General features: G+C 37.7%; 1 protein-coding gene and 2 long non-coding RNA genes across 8 annotated transcripts in view; 1 reads left to right on the top strand and 2 right to left on the bottom strand.

Moving 5' to 3' along the window:
* RASAL2 (RAS protein activator like 2) overlaps window positions 1–18,694 on the bottom strand; it is a 388,065-nt gene that overhangs the window by 352,283 nt on the left and 17,088 nt on the right. The window lies entirely within an intron of this gene.
* On the bottom strand, window positions 4,578–13,072 carry LOC146400151 (uncharacterized). Its single transcript, XR_014816328.1, has 2 exons — window positions 6,339–13,072; window positions 4,578–5,852 (listed from the first exon to the last, which is right to left on the bottom strand). It is a non-coding gene; the product is annotated as an uncharacterized LOC146400151 (long non-coding RNA).
* On the top strand, window positions 4,843–9,653 carry LOC146400152 (uncharacterized). Its single transcript, XR_014816325.1, has 2 exons — window positions 4,843–5,858; window positions 6,303–9,653. It is a non-coding gene; the product is annotated as an uncharacterized LOC146400152 (long non-coding RNA).

Raw genomic sequence — 18,694 nt, 5'->3', positions numbered from 1 at the left:
TGTGGCTTAGTTCACGGCTGTGGCTTGGATCTGATCCCTGGCCCGGGAGCTCCATAATCCAAGGGGTGGCCAAAAAAAAAAAAAAAGGAAAAGAAAAGAAAGAATGCCATTTGCGGCAACATGGATGGACCTAGAGATTATCATATCATATCACTTCATTATCAAGTGAAGTAAAAGCCAGACAAAGAAAGGCAAATATCATGTTATCACTTATAGGTGTAATCTTAAAGAAAGAAAAAAAAAGATACACATGAACTTATTTACAAAACAGAAACAGACTCACAGAAATAGAAAACAAATTTATGGTTACCAAAGGGGAAGGGACAGTGGAGGGATAAATGAGGAGTTTGGGATTAACGCATACACAGTTACACATCATATAACAGATAACCAACAAGGACCTAGTGTATAGCACAGGGAGCTCTACTAACCATCTTATAATAATGTCTAAGGGACAAGAATATGAAAAAGAATACACATATACACATTTATATATACATACACACACCCACACATATGAATAAGTGAACCACTCTGCTGTACACCAAAAGTACTCTCCTATATATACAGCAGTACCGAATACCACATAAAGCAGGGTGATTATTGCATGCAAAATTATTGTTTTCACACTTTTTCTACTTAAAAAAATTACTTCTTATAGCTTCAATGCTGAAATAAACCAGTAAACATTAGGCAAAAACCCATGTTAACCACTGTGACTGACTATAAAACTGGGTGAAATTAACAGCTAGCTGTTGTTTTCTACATCCATAGAAAGTGTTGAGTTCCTAAATATTCTACTTTTATAAAAAATATATATATATACCAAGTCTAGTTCTTAGGTTCCTAAGTGATCCCAGTTATTAAGCATATAGTCTACATTGCTTATGAAGAGGATACTGTCCCAATGCCTTATGGAAAAAAAACTAGGAAAAACTTTTAGGTACAGTAGTAAGAATACGGTTCCAACAATCACCACCAATCAGAGATTTCAATTTCCCCTGAAATATAAAGCAGAAATGATCTGGGAGTTTCCTGGTGATTCCGTGGACTAAGGATCCGGGCATTGCCACTCCTGCGGCTCTGGTTACAGGTGTGGTGCAGGTTTGAGCCCTGGCCTTCTTGGCGCTTCTGCATGCAAGGCATGGACAAAACAAAACAAAATGTTAAAAAAAAAAAAAAGATCCAAAATGTGGTACACCTATTAAATATATAATGCCACAGGAACTGGGTAATAAACACACTAAGGAGGAAAAAAGGTTGAAGGAAGTATCTTGGATGACCAGAGCTTCCTTAACAGGCTTTTGCTAATTAACGTCCGGGCATCAACACTTCCAGGATAATTCTATGGCTGGATGTTAGGACCTAAGGGTAGCAGATAATTTCTCAAAGACGGAAACACAACATTCTAAACTCAAATTTTTCCTCTCTCTATAGCACTTCCTTAATACTGAATTAAAATGCTGCTGCATTAATAGAAACACTTTTATGGAAAAACGAGATTCTACAACTAGAAATATTTCCACTTGAACAAAGCCAACCCACTTCAATAAAGGTGATTAAAGATTTCTAAAAAAAAAAAAAAGTCAAATCATCTGACTTCCGAACTCATAAAAGAGAACCGCCCCCGAGGGGGTGGGGCAACACTAAAAGGGAGGTTGTTGTCATCGCCTACTGCGCACGGCCAACAGGCTATCATACATAAAATATAAATAACATATTTTCTTAGCAAAGAGCTTGCTAAAACTGTTGAAAGAAAACTTATGTTTAATCAAAATTTCTGCCAAATAAACACCCTAATGAAAGAGTAACCTAACAGCAACAGCTCGGTAATTTACCCAGCTACTCGGTTACCAAAAAAAAACTGGCCTCTTGTCCACTGAACTCTTACCACATGGTCTGTAAATCAAGTTATATTTTAGAATATGGGCTGTAAACCCAGTTACATTTGAGAAAACCTGTTTCATCAGGAGAGGGTTTCTCAACATAGGCACTAGTGACATCTGAGGCAGCATAAATCTTCGTGGTAGGAGGTCCTCCCGGGCACTGCAGAATGTTCAGCAATACCCTGGCCTCCCTCCGCTGGATACAAGTGACTCTCCCTCCACCCCAGATGTGACAAGAGAAACTGTCTCCAGACACTGTCAAACGTTCCCAGGAGGGCAAAGCTGGCCCCATGTTGAGAACCATGAGCTTCGTGGAGTTCCTGCCACGGCTCCATGCTAATGACTAGTATCCATGAGGATGTAGGTTCACTCCTTGGCCTCGCGCAGTGGGATAAGGATCTGCTGTTGCCACGAGCTGTTGTGTCGGTCACAGATGCAGCTCCAATTTGACCCCTAGCCTGGAAACTTCCATATGTCAAAAGTGTGCCCCTAAAAAAATCAAAAAATAAAGAACTTTGACAGCACTTCAGACTCACCTTTCTTCTCTCCACTCATTATCTTAATAAATACTAACTACTTCCCCTCCCATTGGTTTTCAAATTTTATACCCAAGGCCCCAAAAGGGTCCAGGAAATGCTTCAGGAGCACCCCTAGAGTGTAATCAGAGTAGGGATACTTTCATTTTCTGGGGTTCTGGATATTTTCGTCAGGGGAAAAAAATCCTGAAAATACTAGCAAATATAAACATTCCATAACATCAAGTTTCACAGAGCACTGAATAAGAAACCTCAAGTTTTTTCCCTCCTTTCTCTTTGTATATTTTAAATCAAGGCCAGTTTCAGAAAACCTAACATGTGAAAGAAAGAACACTAGGAGTGAGCAAGTACAGTGAGGTGGGGACCAGAGGGCAAGTTCTAGGGTACAGCTTCACTATATTTCTTTGGCCCAAGACAAAATAAAATGTAGCCTTCAGAAGCCTTACAGTACTTTCTACCTGCTCTAACGGATATTAGCTGTTCAAAGCCCTGAAACATAAAATGCAAGTCCACGCAACACCCCCCAGGAGAAACCAATAAATTAAATTAATGCTGTAATTATATGTTAGCTTTATTTTAAACCTCTAAAAATCTATTTTCCTCCCCTAGGTGATAAAACTTTTGTCCCCAGATTCAACTGAGATAACTGATATACACCACTGCATAAGTTTAAGGCACAGCACACAGCATATTTGATTCTTAAATTGAAAATAGATATCCTTGTCCTTCCCGGCCTTCAAAGGTCTCCTAATTTAACCATCTTAAGCAGAAGAGCAATATGTGTAACATACTGAATCATCTGTAAAGGGGATCTCAAAAATTTAATGTGCATTCAAATTACCTGGGCACTTATTTAAATATAAATCCTAGGCACAGTTCCCAGGGATTTTGGTTGGTGGGAGAAGGGAACAGGAAAGGTGCAGGGATCTGCATTTTTAACAAGCCCCTGATGATTCTTACGTAGACTGTCTGAGGGACTCATTTTTATTTATTTATGGGTGTTTTTGTCTTTTTAAGGCTGCACTGGCACATGGAAGTTCCCAGGCTAGGTGCCAAATAAGAGCTGCAGCTGCCACAGCCACAGCCACACCAGATCCAAGTGGCGTCTTCGACCTACACCACAGCTCCCAGCAATGCTGGATCCTTAACCCACTGAGGAGGCCAGGGATTAAACCCGCATCCTCAGAGATACCAGTTGGGTTTATTACTGCTAGGCCACGATGGGAACTCCCTGAAGGACCCATTTTTAATAACACTGGGTGACATGTTGAATGTGGCACCAATGTTATCTGCCATCATGAAATTCTAGCAATCTCTATCCACAGACTATACCATACTTGGTATTTATTACCACTAGATCTGGTTAACACAACCTAAGATCTAAAAATAAAAATACACTTTAAATACTCTACAATTAAATGGTCCAGACTGCTATGAAAGCAAATAAATAAAAAGCAAATATTACAGATTTATTTTATGATGAATGGTTAGATTATAAGACCTGATAAATCTGTATCATTAATTTTTTCCCTCATGCAAAACTACACTTATTACCACAGTTATAATTTTATCCTGGAGTTCCCATCGTGGCACAGTGGAAACAAATCCAACTAGGAACCACGAGATTTCTGGTTCAATCCCTGGCTTCGATCAGTGGGTTAAGGACCTGGCATTGCCATGAGTTGTGGTGTAGGTAGCAGATTCGGCTCAGATCTGGTGCTGCTGTGGCTGTGGCACAGGCCGGCAGCTGTAGCTCCAATTCGACCCCTAGGTTGGGAACCCCCATCGACATGGGTGTGGCCCTAAAAAGCAATAATAATAATAATAATAATAATAATAATAATAATAATTTTATCCTGAAAAATAAATAAACCTTTACCGGCTATAAAAATCCTAGCTCTCAAATAAAGGTTTTCATGCACCACAAACATACTCGCCTCTAACAAACAGTACAGTCAATTCACGCATCAGTCGTTTTGATGCACTGTCTTCCTGGATACACATTAAAATGATGTACTAGGATCCAAACAGATAAATGACTTCTCATATCATTTTGACATCCAATCGTTTTTACTGCATTCCTACTACAATCTCCATTCCTGAAGACCCAAAAATATTATTTATGCAAATGGCCATGTCAATTTCATTTTCTCCATTTTTAACTTAAGTATAGTTAAAGCAGATGGCATCATTTTCTTTTCAACTTAATGTGCCTCCCAAAATACCCAATTTTTTAAAAAAGCATTAGCTTTATAAAATAGATGAGCAATCCCATACTTGTCTATTTTTTCTTATGCCATATAAAAATAGGGTTGCTGATAAAGCACACTAATGTTTTCACATTTCACCTAACATTCGAAACACATTCAGTTGAACATTTCATGAGTCTCAGGCTGGTTGGTGGTACATTCAGTCATTGATTTTTTTTTTTTCCAGCGGTAACAACAGGAGTCAGCTCCATGGATTCCAAGCTCCTTTGACAAGACTCAGGGTGCCCTTTGTCTTCAAGGTACAGAATACCATAAATAAAAAACGAGGCCGTCCTAGAGCCAGGCTTAGCTTCTAAAGAACATCTATCTCCAAAAGCTTCCAAAGGAACACAGAAATGAAAAACGGGATCAGAAAGATGAAAAACAAAAAATGAGGTGAAGTTAGTGGAAAATGCTAAAGAAAAAAGCACAACTGGGTTTTTTGTTTTTCTCTGTTTTAAAGTTTGTAGAGAGAAACACAAAGCAGAGAGAGATCTAGGGTTTGAGAAGAAAGAGTGTAATGACAACAAATGACAAAGACAAAACAGAACTACTTGATTTCTCTTAACAGAATGTAGAAGTACTGGATTGGAGTCTCTAAGCAAGTCACAACCTGTTTCAGACTCAGTTTCTTCACTTCTAATCCTGTCTATTTCACAGAGGTGCTATGAAGAACACAGAGGAAAAGGCTTATCATGTATGCCCAAGAACTCCACAAATATGTTTTTAATCCCTTAGTAAGCTAAATACATTTTTAAAAGAAACATTAAGAGGAAATTGGAAAGAGAAAAAATTTACTCACAAAACTCTACAGGTGATCTTTTACATAAAGAAAATACTGCACTGATTTTCATAAAGGAGTTAGGAGTAGGGCTCAGAAACCTATCAGTTTAGAAACCTAAATCACCAGTAAGTCTGGGGACACTCACTCATCTGGAAAAGTTGAAAATGTATAATGAAACAGGCGATTTTTGAAAACTTGGGAAAAAGAAGGTTACTAAGATCCTACTCTGATTCCTTTTAACTCATTGAAAGAAATTGAAAGAACTGTATTATCATATTCCAAATCTTAATTGAGCTTTATTTTTAAGATCTTGCTATTTTCTTCATTCAAGGTTACTTCTGAATATGTCTTTTTTTTTTTTTTAGGGCGGCACCAATGGCATATGGAGGTTCCCAGGCTAGGGGTCAAACTGGGAGTTGCAGCTGCTGGCCTGCACCACAGCCATAGTAACACAGGATCTGAGCCGCGTCTGCGACCTACATCACAGCTCATGGCACTGCCAGATCCTTAACCCACTAAGCAGGGCCAGGGATAGAACTCATATCCTCAGGGAAACCAGTCGGTTCTTAATCCACTGAGCCACAATGGGAGCTCCATAATACAAGTAAATCTATTTTAAAATGCAGCTTTAGGAGTTTCCATTGTGGTTCAGCAAAAATGAATCTGACCAAGGTTTGATCCCTGGCCTCACTCACTGGGTTAAGGATCTGGCATTGCCATGAGCTGTGATGTAGGTCGCAGACGAGGCTCGGATCCCGCGTTGCTGTGGCTATGGCAAGGCCAGTGACTACAGCTCTGATTCGACCCCTAGCCTGGGAACCTCCATGTGCTGCGGGTGCAGCCCTAGGAAGACATTAAAAAATAAAATAAAATACAGCTTTACTAGTTACTTGGGAGATATACTTAGGGGCTTTTTAAAAATTAAAATATAAAAACAGCATACAATGCTTAAACAGAGTGGGTTAGAGTTCAGTTCATCTCAGAAATTGAACCCAAAAACTATTCAGGTCCAATCATCCGAAAGATTACTATTCACAACAGTATCAGTGACTGTGGTACTCAAAGAGCTTCCAGTTAAATCTATCAGAGAAAGGAAAAAGGAGTATTTTGATTTTTGCAAACACAGAATAATCTCATCCCAAGGTCTTCAAAAGTATCCTTTAATATATGGCATGAATCTACAAAATTAGAACAATATTAATCTTACCTAATAAGGCTGCTGTAAGATTAAACCGAGACATATTATGTGTGAATACGTTTTGAAGAATTAGTAAGTCTTACACAATGTTAGATATTTTATAAGCCTATGTGGACAAATGAATTAAACCAATAATTATAAAAATTAACAACCTATTTTGTTAAGAAACACTGAGCAAAAAGTACATTAACTGTAGTTCCTCTTTTTTAAAAAAAAGATCTAAAAATAAAATCACAAAAGACTTTCCTATCATTATATTACCCTTGTGAATTCTTCTACCTTCATGTACACAGAGCTTTAATTAACTAAGTAGTATATACCCTCATGGAACCCACATCTTCATAAGGCCATAGTATTAAAGAAATACTACTGTTAGTTGTGGAATGATCAAATTAATTAAAGAATATTTCATCAAAGAAACTGTTACTATTAGCTGTGAGACTATCAAAACAAATAAAATTCCCGTTCAGTTAAGTAGCCTTCAATACAATAAAGGAAATAAAACATACACACAAATAAGTGGAATACAAGTTGAATGATGAAAAGTTCCGTAACAGCTATGTAAGCAAAGTTCAACAGAAGTTCAGAGACAGGAGAAGTTATTTCTAGCGAAGGGGAGAGTACAGAAAGAGATGTTAGGGGAAAAAGTCCTATTTGTGCTGGGTCCTAAAGGATGAGGAGGATGTTGAAACATTCCTAAATAAAACATACACTTCCCTGGAAGAAAAATACCTCCCGTTCACTGGGGGGGAAAAAACGATTATCTCATTAAGTAGTACCAACATCCCTCCAATATGTATTTCCCACTGAACTAGAAGTTCCCCTTTTCACATCTCCCTATCCTTCCCCACAATCCCAGTGCTCGTATCTATCACCATATCTTATCCATTTCAACCTCCTGTATCTCTCTCCAAGCTGCCCACCCTTCTCTTCTCCATCATCACCATCTCCCTAGTCTGAATTACCATTGTCTCTTGCCCATATTACAATCAGCTTCTGACTGGTCTCCCTGATCCTCACCAATTTGTCTTCTACACTGAAAATACTGTGGTCTTTTCTAAAGCAAATACACCAGTCATCACTGTCAGACCCCAATTCTTCACACACGGTTACTGGTCTAGCCTCCTTTTATAACACATGCCCGCTCACAATTTCTGATCCAGCCACTCCCGTCTTTCCTGAGTCTTAGGCTCACTAACAGCAGGACCTCTGCACATGCTGCCCTCTTCATCTGGAACACGTGCCCACTCTTAACTCCCGTCTCCTTGATAACTCCTACTCACCCCTTAGATCTTAGTCCCTCAAGAAAGTCTTCTCTATTCTCCCAAACTAAATTAGACCATTTAGTTACACACTCTTAAGAAGCTGTATAATTTCTGAGGTAGTATTTGTTACAACTGTAATTTTATATCTATTTGGTATTTAATTAACAATTACCTCCCTGATTAAACTGTAAGCACCATTAGGATAGGGTTCACAAATAATTTTGCCTTAGGTTAGACCTGCCAACAAACCTTATCTGTTCCCACGTCGATGTTTTCTTTTCAGTCAAAGTATTTATGGTGAACCATGGAGAGGCGTCACTGTCCTGCCTACTAAAACATGCAGTCTGTAAACCAAATGCAGGCCCCTCACCACTTCCCCTCCCTGCACTGTTGCTTCCCAATGTCTATTTGGCAAAAATTACTTCATTTTTTAACCTAATAATAAGCATGATTTACTAGCTTAACTGCCTGTTAGTAAGAGGCTTAAGAAGTTTAGTCTAAACCTAGAAAAAGTGACTCTGCTTGCCAAAAAGTATCTTCAGAAAAGGGGGAGAGAAGTGTTTCAGTGATTTATTCAGGTCAAATAAACATTCCCAACTTCCACTCCACCATTTATAGGAAGAGATGTGCTGTGAAATGTGTCATCAGGGCTTATGCCATTAACAGTCTGTAGTGTATTTGGAGGAATCTGAAGTAGGAGATGAAGTTTTTTATTGTATTGAATCAGATGGCTACATGGGCGATACTAAGGAGATACAATGACCTCTTTGGAGCACTGACTTTAAATAAGAAAAAGGCATTAAAGAAACCCAACTTGCCAAAGCTTTAGTAGCTCACGATCACACCTCCATGAAGAGGTCAAAACAGCAGATTGGAAACTGCACAAAGAACAGAAGATGACGGCTGATTTGCTCTAGGGCGAGTTGTCATTCAGGCTCAAACCAGATAGAGAGACACTTCAATCAGTCAAGATGGATTAGCAAAGAATAGATTTACCCTTCTGCCTGAAACAACTAAAATTATTATTTTCCCATATTATTTAAATCTTTTTAAAAGACAGTCAACTATTTGAAGCAAAAAATAATCTTTTTTTGTGGGGTTTGTAAGTAAAACATAAGAAAACAACGACACAAAAGCCAGAAAGTGAAAAATGTTAACTTTAATTTTATAAGGTTCTTTTACTATCCATGAAGTAATATATTACCACTGGAAGGCAGACTACTACAAGTTAAAAGATGTACACTATATGAAATAAAAAGCAATCTCTAAAGTAAACAAAGTAGAAAGTGGAATTATAAAAAATACACAATGAATGCAAAAAACATTAAAAGTAAAAAAAGATTTAAAAAAATATATGACAAATAAAGCCTAAATAGTAAGATAGTAGATTTAAACCCAACCATTCAAATTAAACCCAGTCACATTAAACATAATCCCATTAAATATAAATTGTCTAAATACCTCAATGGAAAGGTGAATAAAAGATCAAGACTCAACTAACTGCTGCCTACAAGAAACCCACTTTAAATATAAGGACACAAGTGGGTAAAAGTAAAAGGATGGGAGTTTCCATTGTGGCTTAGCAGAAATGAATCTGACTAGGATCCATGAGGATGCAGGTTCTATCCCTGGTCTCGCTCAGTGGTTTAAGGATTCGGCACTGCCGAATCTGGCGTTACTGGCGTTACTGTGGTGTGGGCCAGCTCCTACAGCTCCAATTCAACCCCTAGCCTGGGAACCTCCACATACCTCCGATGCAGCCCTAAAAAGACCAAAAAAAAAGTAAAAGGATGGAAAAAGATATTCCATGCTAACACAAATCACAAGAAAGCTAGAGTGGCTATATGAATACCAGATAAAGTAGATTCCAGAATAAAGAATATCACAGTGATAAGGAAGACCATTTCATAATGATAAAGAATACAATAATACTATTTCTTCATCAGGAGGACATGATACACATAAACGTTTATGCTCCTAATAACAAAGCTTCAAAATACATGAAGAAAAACCTTATAGAACTACAGAGAAAAAATAGACAAAACTACAATTATACCAAAGACTTCAACAAATCACTCAACAATTGATAGCAAATCAGGCAGAATACAGAAGATCTGCACAACATCATTAATCAACTAGACCGAATAGATATTTATCAAACCCTCCACTCCACAACAGCAAACACACATTTGTTTTAAGTGCACACTATATTCTAGGCCATAAAATAAGTCTCAGTAAATTTAAAAGGATTCAAACCATGCAAAGCATATGACGTGACCACAAATTAGAAATCAGTAACAAAAAGATATCTGGAAAATCCTCAAATATTTGTAAACTATGTAACACACTTCCATAAAGCCCATGAGCTGGAGTTCCTGCTGTGGCACCAAGGGATTTGCAGCATTTCCACAGCTCCAAGACACAGGTTCAATCCTCGGCCCAACACAATGTGTTAAAGGATTCCTGCAGACACAACAAAGGGTGCAGCTGAGGCTTGGATCTGATCCTTGGCCTGGGAACTCCACATTCCACAGGGCGGCCAAAAAAAAAAAAAAAAAGCTTATGAGTCAAAGATGATATCAAAAAAATTGAGAAATTATTTTGAATTGAATGAAACACCCTTCCAAAAACACATTTGTGGGCTGCAACTAATACAAGACTCAGAGGAACATTTACATGGAAACATCTTTATTATAAAAGAAGAAAAGTCACCAATCAATGACCTCAGTGTCTACATTAAGAAACTAGCAAAGGGATAACAAATGAACCCAAAGTAAACAGAAGAAAGGAAAGAATAAAGGTCAGAAGAGAAATCAGTAAAATTTGAAAGGAAAAAGGAAGGAAAAAAGCCAATGAAATCAAAAGCTGATTCTCCAATCAATAAAATTGATAAAACTAAACCAGACTAACGGGAGGATAAAACAGGGAAGATACAAGTTTACAGTATCAGGAATGAGAGAGGTAACATCATTAAAGATTCTGAAGTTATTAAAAGGACAAGGAAATAGCATAAACAGTTTTGGGCTTATAAATCTGACAACTCAGACAAAATGGACACAATCCTTCAAAGACACAAACAAGGAAAATTCATCAAGAAGGAGTTCCCACTGTGCCTCGGTGGGAACGAATCCAACTAGTATCCATGATGATGTAAGTGGGTTAGATCCCTGGTCCTGCTCAGTGGGTTAAGGATCTAGCATTGCCGTAAGCTGTGGTGCAGATCTCAGATGCAGCTCAGATCTGGCATTGCTATGGCTGTGGCACAGGCCAGCCACTGTGGCTCTGACTGGACCCCTAGCTGGGGAACTTTCATCCACGTGCCACAGATGTGACCCTAAAAAAAGAAAAAAAAAATTCATCAAGAAGAAATGAGTAGGAGTTCCCATTGTGGCCCAACAGAAAAGAATCCGACTAGTAACCATGAGGTTGAGGGTTCAATCCCTGGCCTCGCTCAATGAGTTAAGGGTCCAGCATTGCTGTGAGCTGTGGTGTAGGTCACAGACATGGCTCAGACCCTGCACTGCTGTGGCTGTGGTATAGACAGCCACAGTTTCAATTTGACCCCTACCCTAGGAACCTCCACGTGCGGTGGGTGCAGCCTTAAAAAAGCAAAAAAAAAAGGAAGAAGAAATGAATAGATGAAATCCTTATACCTATTAAAAAAAAAATTGGATTTGAAGTGAAAAAAACTCTTCTCTTCTCACAAAGAAAAGTTCAGGTATTAATGGATTCTCTGATGAATTAAGCCAAATGTACAAAGAAGTAATGCAGGTTCTACACAAATTCTTCAGGAAAATTTAAAAAAGAAAGAAATACTTTACAACACATACTGTGATGTCAGCATACTCTAAAATCAAAGCCAGAGAAACAACACAAAAAAACTACCAACCAACGGTCCTGACTATAGATACAAAACTTAACATAATGTTAACAAATCAATGAACATATAAAGAGGGTAATACATCATGACCAAGTAAGGTTTAGGCAAGAATGGCAAATTGGTTTAAGACTCAAAAATCAATGCAATTAATATCAAATACACTAAAAAAGAAAAACTACATGATCATCTCAACAAATGCAGAAAGTGCATTTGACAAAATCCAATACCCATTTGTCATGCGGGGTGGGGGGGGGACCCTCAAGAAACTAGGAATATAACAAAATGTCTTTAAATGGATAAGGGGCATCTACCAAAAAAAAAAAAAAAAAAAAAAAAAACCACAAACCTAAAGATAACATCACACTGAAAGAGTAAAAGACTAAAAGCTTTGACCCTAAGATCAGGAAGAAGGCAAGGATACATGTTCTAACCATTTCTATTAAACATTATTCTGGAGGTTATAGCCAGTGTAATCAGGCAAGAAAAAGTAATAAAAGACAACCTAGGAGTTCCCGTTGTGGCACAGTGGTTAAGAAATCCAACTAGGAACCATGAGGTTGCAGGTTCAATCCCTGGCCTCACTCAGTGGGCTAAGGATCCGGCGTTGCCGTGAGCTGTGGTGTAGGTTGCAGACACGGCTCGGATCCCACGTTGCTGTGGCTGTGGCATAGGCGGGTGGCTACAGCTCTGATTGGACCCCTAGCCTGGGAACCGCCATGTGCTTCGGGAGCAGCCCTAGAAAAGGCAAAAAGACAAAAAAAAAAAAAAAAAAAAAGACAACCTAATAGGAAAAAAAAGTCTTAAGCTGCAGACATTATATATGATCCTCTACATAGAAAAAGTCAACACAACCTAAAAAATATTTACTAGAAATAACAAATAAGTTTAGCAAGGTTACAGGATATAAGACAAAGATGCAAAAATCTATTTTAGTTACAGTACAACAAATACCTGGAAACTAATTATTTAAAAAACGTATGACCTACAGTATTATCAAAAATTTTGAAATACTTAGGGCTAAATCTAACAAAAGATGTGAAAACCTGCACACTGAAAGCTTTGTAGAGAGAAATTTAAAAAGAAAAATACAAAGAGATGTACTGTGCTCTTAAACTAAGACTTAATATTGTTAAAATATTAATTCTCCCCAAACTGATCTATAGATTGAACACAACCCCAATCAAAATCCCAGCCAGCTTTTTATGTAAAATTGAAAAGCTCAGTCTAAAATCCATTTGTGGGAGTTCCCGACGTGGCGCAGTAGTTAACGAATCCGACTAGGAACCATGAGGGTGCGGGTTCGATACCTGCCCTTGCTCAGTGGGTTAACGATCCGGCGTTGCCGTGAGCTGTGGTGTAGGTTGCAGACGTGGCTCGGATCCCGAGTTGCTGTGGCTCTGGTGTAGGCCGGTGGCTACAGCTCCGATTGGACCCCTAGCCTGGGAATCTCCATATGCCGCGGGAGCGGCCCAAGAAATAGCAAAAAAAAAAGACTAAAAAATAAAAAAATAATAATAAAATCCACTTGTGCATGCAAATGACCTAGAATGGCCAAAATAACTTTGAAAAAGAAAAACAAAATTAAGAATATTTATACCTGACCTCAAAACTTATCAAAAATCTGGAGTTCCCATCGTGGCCCAGCGGAAAGGAATCTGACCAACATCCATGAGGATGCAGGTTTAATCCCTGGCCTCACTCAGTGGGTTAAGGATCCAGCATTGCCATGAGCAATGGTATAGGTCACAAATGCAGCTCATATCTGGTGTTGCTGGAGTTCCCATCATGGAGCAGCGGAAACAAATCCGACTAGGAACCATGAGGTTGCAGGTTCGATCCCTGGCCTCACTCAGTGGGTTGAGGATCCAGTGTTGCCATGCGCTGTTGTGAGGGTCGCAGGTGCTGCTCAAATCTGCTGTTGCTGTGGCTGTGGCATAGGTCGGAGGCTGCAGCTCCAATTGGACCACTAGCCTGGGAACCTCCATGTGCCACAAGTGAGGCCCTAAAAAAAAACAGACAAAAGGCCAAAAAAAAAAAGATCTGGTGTTGCTGTGGCTGTGGCATAGGCTGGCAGCTACAGCTCTGATTAGATCCCTAGCCTGGGAACCTCTATATGCTGCGGGTGCATCCCTAAAAAGACAAAAAACAAAAATAAAAAAACTTATTAAAAATCTATAATAATCAAAATAGTATGCCTGTGAGTCAAGATAGACAGTAAAATAATGGGATACATCAAAAACCACATAAAGGCCTACATTTCAGTTTCAACACAGGTGCAAAGGCATTGGAGTGCAGCAAGATCAATCTTTTCAATATGCATATTTTAAAAAGTAAATCTCAATCTTTAATTTGCACTACAAACAAAAATAAAATTAATATGGATCATAGATCTAAAATTACAAAACTGTTAGAAGAAAATGTTTGTCACCTTGGACTTGTGATTTACTTAAATTTCTTAAGTAAAATATGAAAAGCTTAATCCACAAAAGGAAAAGAAAATATTCATCAAAATTCTTCATCATGGAATTTCAGATGTGGCTCAGCAGAAATGAACCAGAATAGTATCCATGAGGATGCACTCAATGGGTTAAGGATCCAGTGTTGCCAAAACCTGTGGTGTAGGTCAAAGACGCAGCTCAGATATGGTGTTGCAGTGGCTGTGGCATAGGCAGGCAGCTGCAGCTCCGATTCACCCCCTAGCCTGGGACCTCCATATGCCACAGGTGTAGCCCTAAAAAGCAAAACAAATAAAATAAAATTCTTCATCAAAATTAAGAACTATTCTTTGAAGACAAGTGTAAGGCAAGCAGTGTAAGTATAAAGTAAGAAGAGTGTAAGGCAAGTCAAAGAATGAGGAAAAACAACTGCGAAACACTTATCTAGTTAGTTACTTGTATCCAAAATATAAAAACAATTCATATAACTCAATAAGACAAACTCAGCTTAAAAATGGATATCTGATTTGATATTTCACTTAAGAAGATAAGTGTCTGATAAGCATATGAAAAGATGCTCAACATCATCAGTCATCAGAAAAATGCAAATTAAAACCACTTATCGCTACACACCTCTTAGAAGGGCTAAAATATAAGACTGCCCATACCAAGTATTGGGAAGCCATTGAAACTAAAACTGTCATACTCTGCTTGTGGTATAATGACACAGCACTTAAAACAGTTTGGCAGTTTCTTAAAATAGTAAACATACAATATGATCCAGTCATTCCATTCCTAGCTATTTACCCAAGAGAAATAAAAGCATATGTCTATACAAACACTTGTACACAAATGTTCAGAGAGGCTTTATTTCTCATAGCCAAAAAACTGGAAACAACCCAAATGTTCATCAGAAGGTAAATTGAGGGAGTTCCCTTGGTGGCTCAGTGGTTAACAAACCCAACCAGGATCCATGAGGATGCAGGTTCAATTCCTGACCTCACTCAGTGGGTTAAGGATCCAGCGTTGCCGTGAGCTGTGGTGTAGGTCACAGATGCAGCTCAGATCAGGTGTGGTGGAAGCTGGTGGCTATAGCTCGGGCTGGACGCCTAACCTGGGAACATCCATATGCCACGAGTGCAGCCTTAAAAGCAAAAAAGCAAAAAAAAAAAAAAAAAAAAGATGAACTGATTAAATAATCTATGCAATGGAATATAACTCAGCAATATAAAGGAATTAACTACTGATTCATGCAACAACATGAATTAATCTTAAAAAGTGCTAAATGAAAGAAGACAGACCAGAAATAAGTATATAAAATTCTTGAAAATCCAAACTAAGCTATAAAGACGAACAGCAGACTAGTGGCTGTCTGATGACGGGTGGGAAAGGTGGGTCAAGAGGCTTACAAAGGAAACTTTTTCAATAGATGTTCATTTTCTTGATTGTGATGATGGTTTCAAGATTATTTATATATTTCAAAAGATACCAAACTACACTTTAAGTACATGTAGTTTGTTATATGCCAAATATATCCAAAAAAAATTGTCATATGTATGAACTGATCGGGATGTAAGACTATAACTCACTTCCCACTGCAACACTGCCCAAAGCTCAAGGAATCAGAGATTTTAAAGAACTGCAATCTATTCACAAGAAAGTTACATTTCAGAACTGATACACATGGTTTATGGCATTCGGATCAGGCTTTAAGTTTCTGAGTCCTTGAAATATGAACCTTAGGATATGTTTAAATTACAAAGCATATGCACCATAAGGAGAGCCAGGTTCAGGGGGAGCTAAGATGAAAGCAAACCGGGCCTACCAAGAGGCCAGTGCCCCCACATGAATTCTATAAATACCCTAAAATGTCTGTACATGGCCAAGCTCTGATCGATGTCTGGGTTTACCTGGCTCTATGAAAGTGAGTTCTTTTTAGAATTTCTGATAACAAAGGGAAGAGCCACTAAATCCTGGAATAAATAAAGCTGTGCTCCCGATGAATACAATTCATGGTTCTCATGATTGTGTGACTTCTTAAATTTCATTATTCTCACTGGCTTGGTCAAACACAAATAACAGGCTTAGAAAGGCATGCGTTTATAGGAAAGAAATCTATTTTTATATTTTGTGTTACTCCTTTTAAAAATACATAAATTTTAGATAGCTAAAAGATTTTGTGTAAACTTTTTAGAATATAGAAATATTCACGCCACTCACTCACTCACATACAGCTTTCTGATGTTGTCTATAGCTAATAAAACTTGGACAACTCTACAAAACATGTCATCCAAACATGATATCCAAAGCATATCCAGCACATCAAATGTCATTATTTTATAGTTATGGTACTATATAGGACACATAGGTAAACTACAGATTCAAAGTTCAAATTAACAAATATCACAGTGAGTGCTTTTATATAACAGTTTAAAGTGGTTACCTATGAGAAGCCAAATTATATAGTAGTTACAGACTGGAGAGTAAACTGCCTGAGTTTAAATCTCACACTACCCACTTACATGCTATATAATCTTGGCCAAATTACTTTACATCTCTACTCTGATTCCTCATCTGTAAAATGAAGATAATAACAGCATTTACCTCACAGGGTAGTTATGAAGATTAAATAAATTAACAGGCATAAAGCAACTAGAACTCTCCTCACAGTAAGTACCTAAAAAGTTTTACATTATTGTTGTTGTTATAATTATGCTAACGATTGTCACTGTTACTAGAGTTAAGATTACTGTATAGGATAATTAATATTTATCACTAATAATTTGAAAAGTACCAATATATCTACTAGGCACTAAAATAAAAGGCCCTGAATAAACTGTCTCCAAAGAAAATACACAAATGTAACATTCGGAAACCAGATGCTTTTCTGTAATACTAACAATGAAATATTAGAAAAGGAATATAAAAAAAGCAATACCTCCTCAAACTACACCCCCAAAAATTAAATACCCAGGAATAAAACTGACTAAAGAGATAAAAGACTTATACACTGAGAACTATAATACATTAATAAAGGAAATTAAAGAGGAATCAAAGAAATGCAAAGATGTCCCATGCTCCTGGATTAGAAGAATTAATATTGTTAAAATGGTCACACTACCCAAAGCAATCTAAAGACTTAGTGTTATCTCTTTCAAATTATCCATGATATTTTTCACAGAACTACAACAAATCATCCAAAAATTTATATGTAACCATAAATGACCCAGAACTGCCAAAGCAATCCTCAGGCATTAACTCTCCCAGACTTCAGAAAATATGACAAAGCTACAGTAATCAAAAGAGTGTGGTACTGGTAAAAAAAAAAAAAAAAAAAACCCAGACATATGCATCAGTGAAACAGAATAGAGAGCCCAGAAATAAACCCAGATACCCATGGTCAATTAATCTTCAACAAAGGAGGCAAGAATGTAAAATGGGAAAAAGTCTCTTCACCACTGTGCTGGCAAAACTGGACAGCTGCATGTAAATCAAGGAAGTCAGAACACACCCTCACACCATGTACAAAAATAAACTAACACTTAAACATAAGATACCACAAAACTCCTAGAAGAAAACGTAGGCAAAACATTCTCTGACATAAACCATACGAATGTTTTATTAGGTCAGTCTCCCAAGGCAAAAGAAATAACAAAAATAAACAAATGGAACCTAATCAAACTTACAAGCTTTTGCACAGCAAAGGAAACAAAAAAAAAGAAAGAAAGAAAAGACAACCTGCAAGAGAAAATAGTGCAAATGATGTAACGGACAAGAGTTTAATCTCCAAAATAAACAAATTCATACAAATCAATCACACACACACACACACACACACACACACACACACACACACAAATACAACTGAAAAATGGCCAGAAGACCTAAAGAGACATTTCTCCAAAGAAGACACATGGATGGCCGGTAAGCTCATGAAAAGATGTGCAACATCACTAATTATTAGAGAAGTACAAATCAAAACTACCATGATGTACCAGCTCAAACCAGTCAGAATAACAAACACTGGAAAGGGTGTGGAGAAAAGAGAATCCTTCTACACTGCTGGTATAACCACTATGGAAAACAGTATGGAGGTTCCTCAGAAAAATAAGTAAAGAACTAACATATGATCCATCAATCCCACTCCTGGACATATATCCTGAAAAAACTATAATTCAAAAAGATACATGCACCCCTATGTTCATAGCAGCACTATTCACAACAGTCAAGATATGGAAGCAACCTAAGTGTCCATTGACAGATGAATGAATGAAGATGTGGTACATACATACAATGGAATACTACTCAGGCATAAAAAAGAATGAAATAATGTCATTTGCAGCAACATGGATGAAACTAGAGATTCTTATACTAAGTGAAGTCAGAAAGAGAAGGAAAAATACCGTATGATATCACTTGTATGTGGAATCTAAAATATGGCACAAAGGAACCTATCAACAG

Source organism: Sus scrofa, chromosome 9 (assembly GCF_054392235.1).
Source record: "Sus scrofa isolate SSC_HxYL_T2T_F1_AM1 chromosome 9, Sscrofa_HxYL_maternal_Yorkshire_Landrace_v2.0, whole genome shotgun sequence".
NCBI lineage: Eukaryota > Metazoa > Chordata > Mammalia > Artiodactyla > Suidae > Sus > Sus scrofa.
The sequence above is the reverse complement of the archived record's forward strand: the minus strand, read 5'-3'. Positions and strand labels throughout refer to the sequence as shown.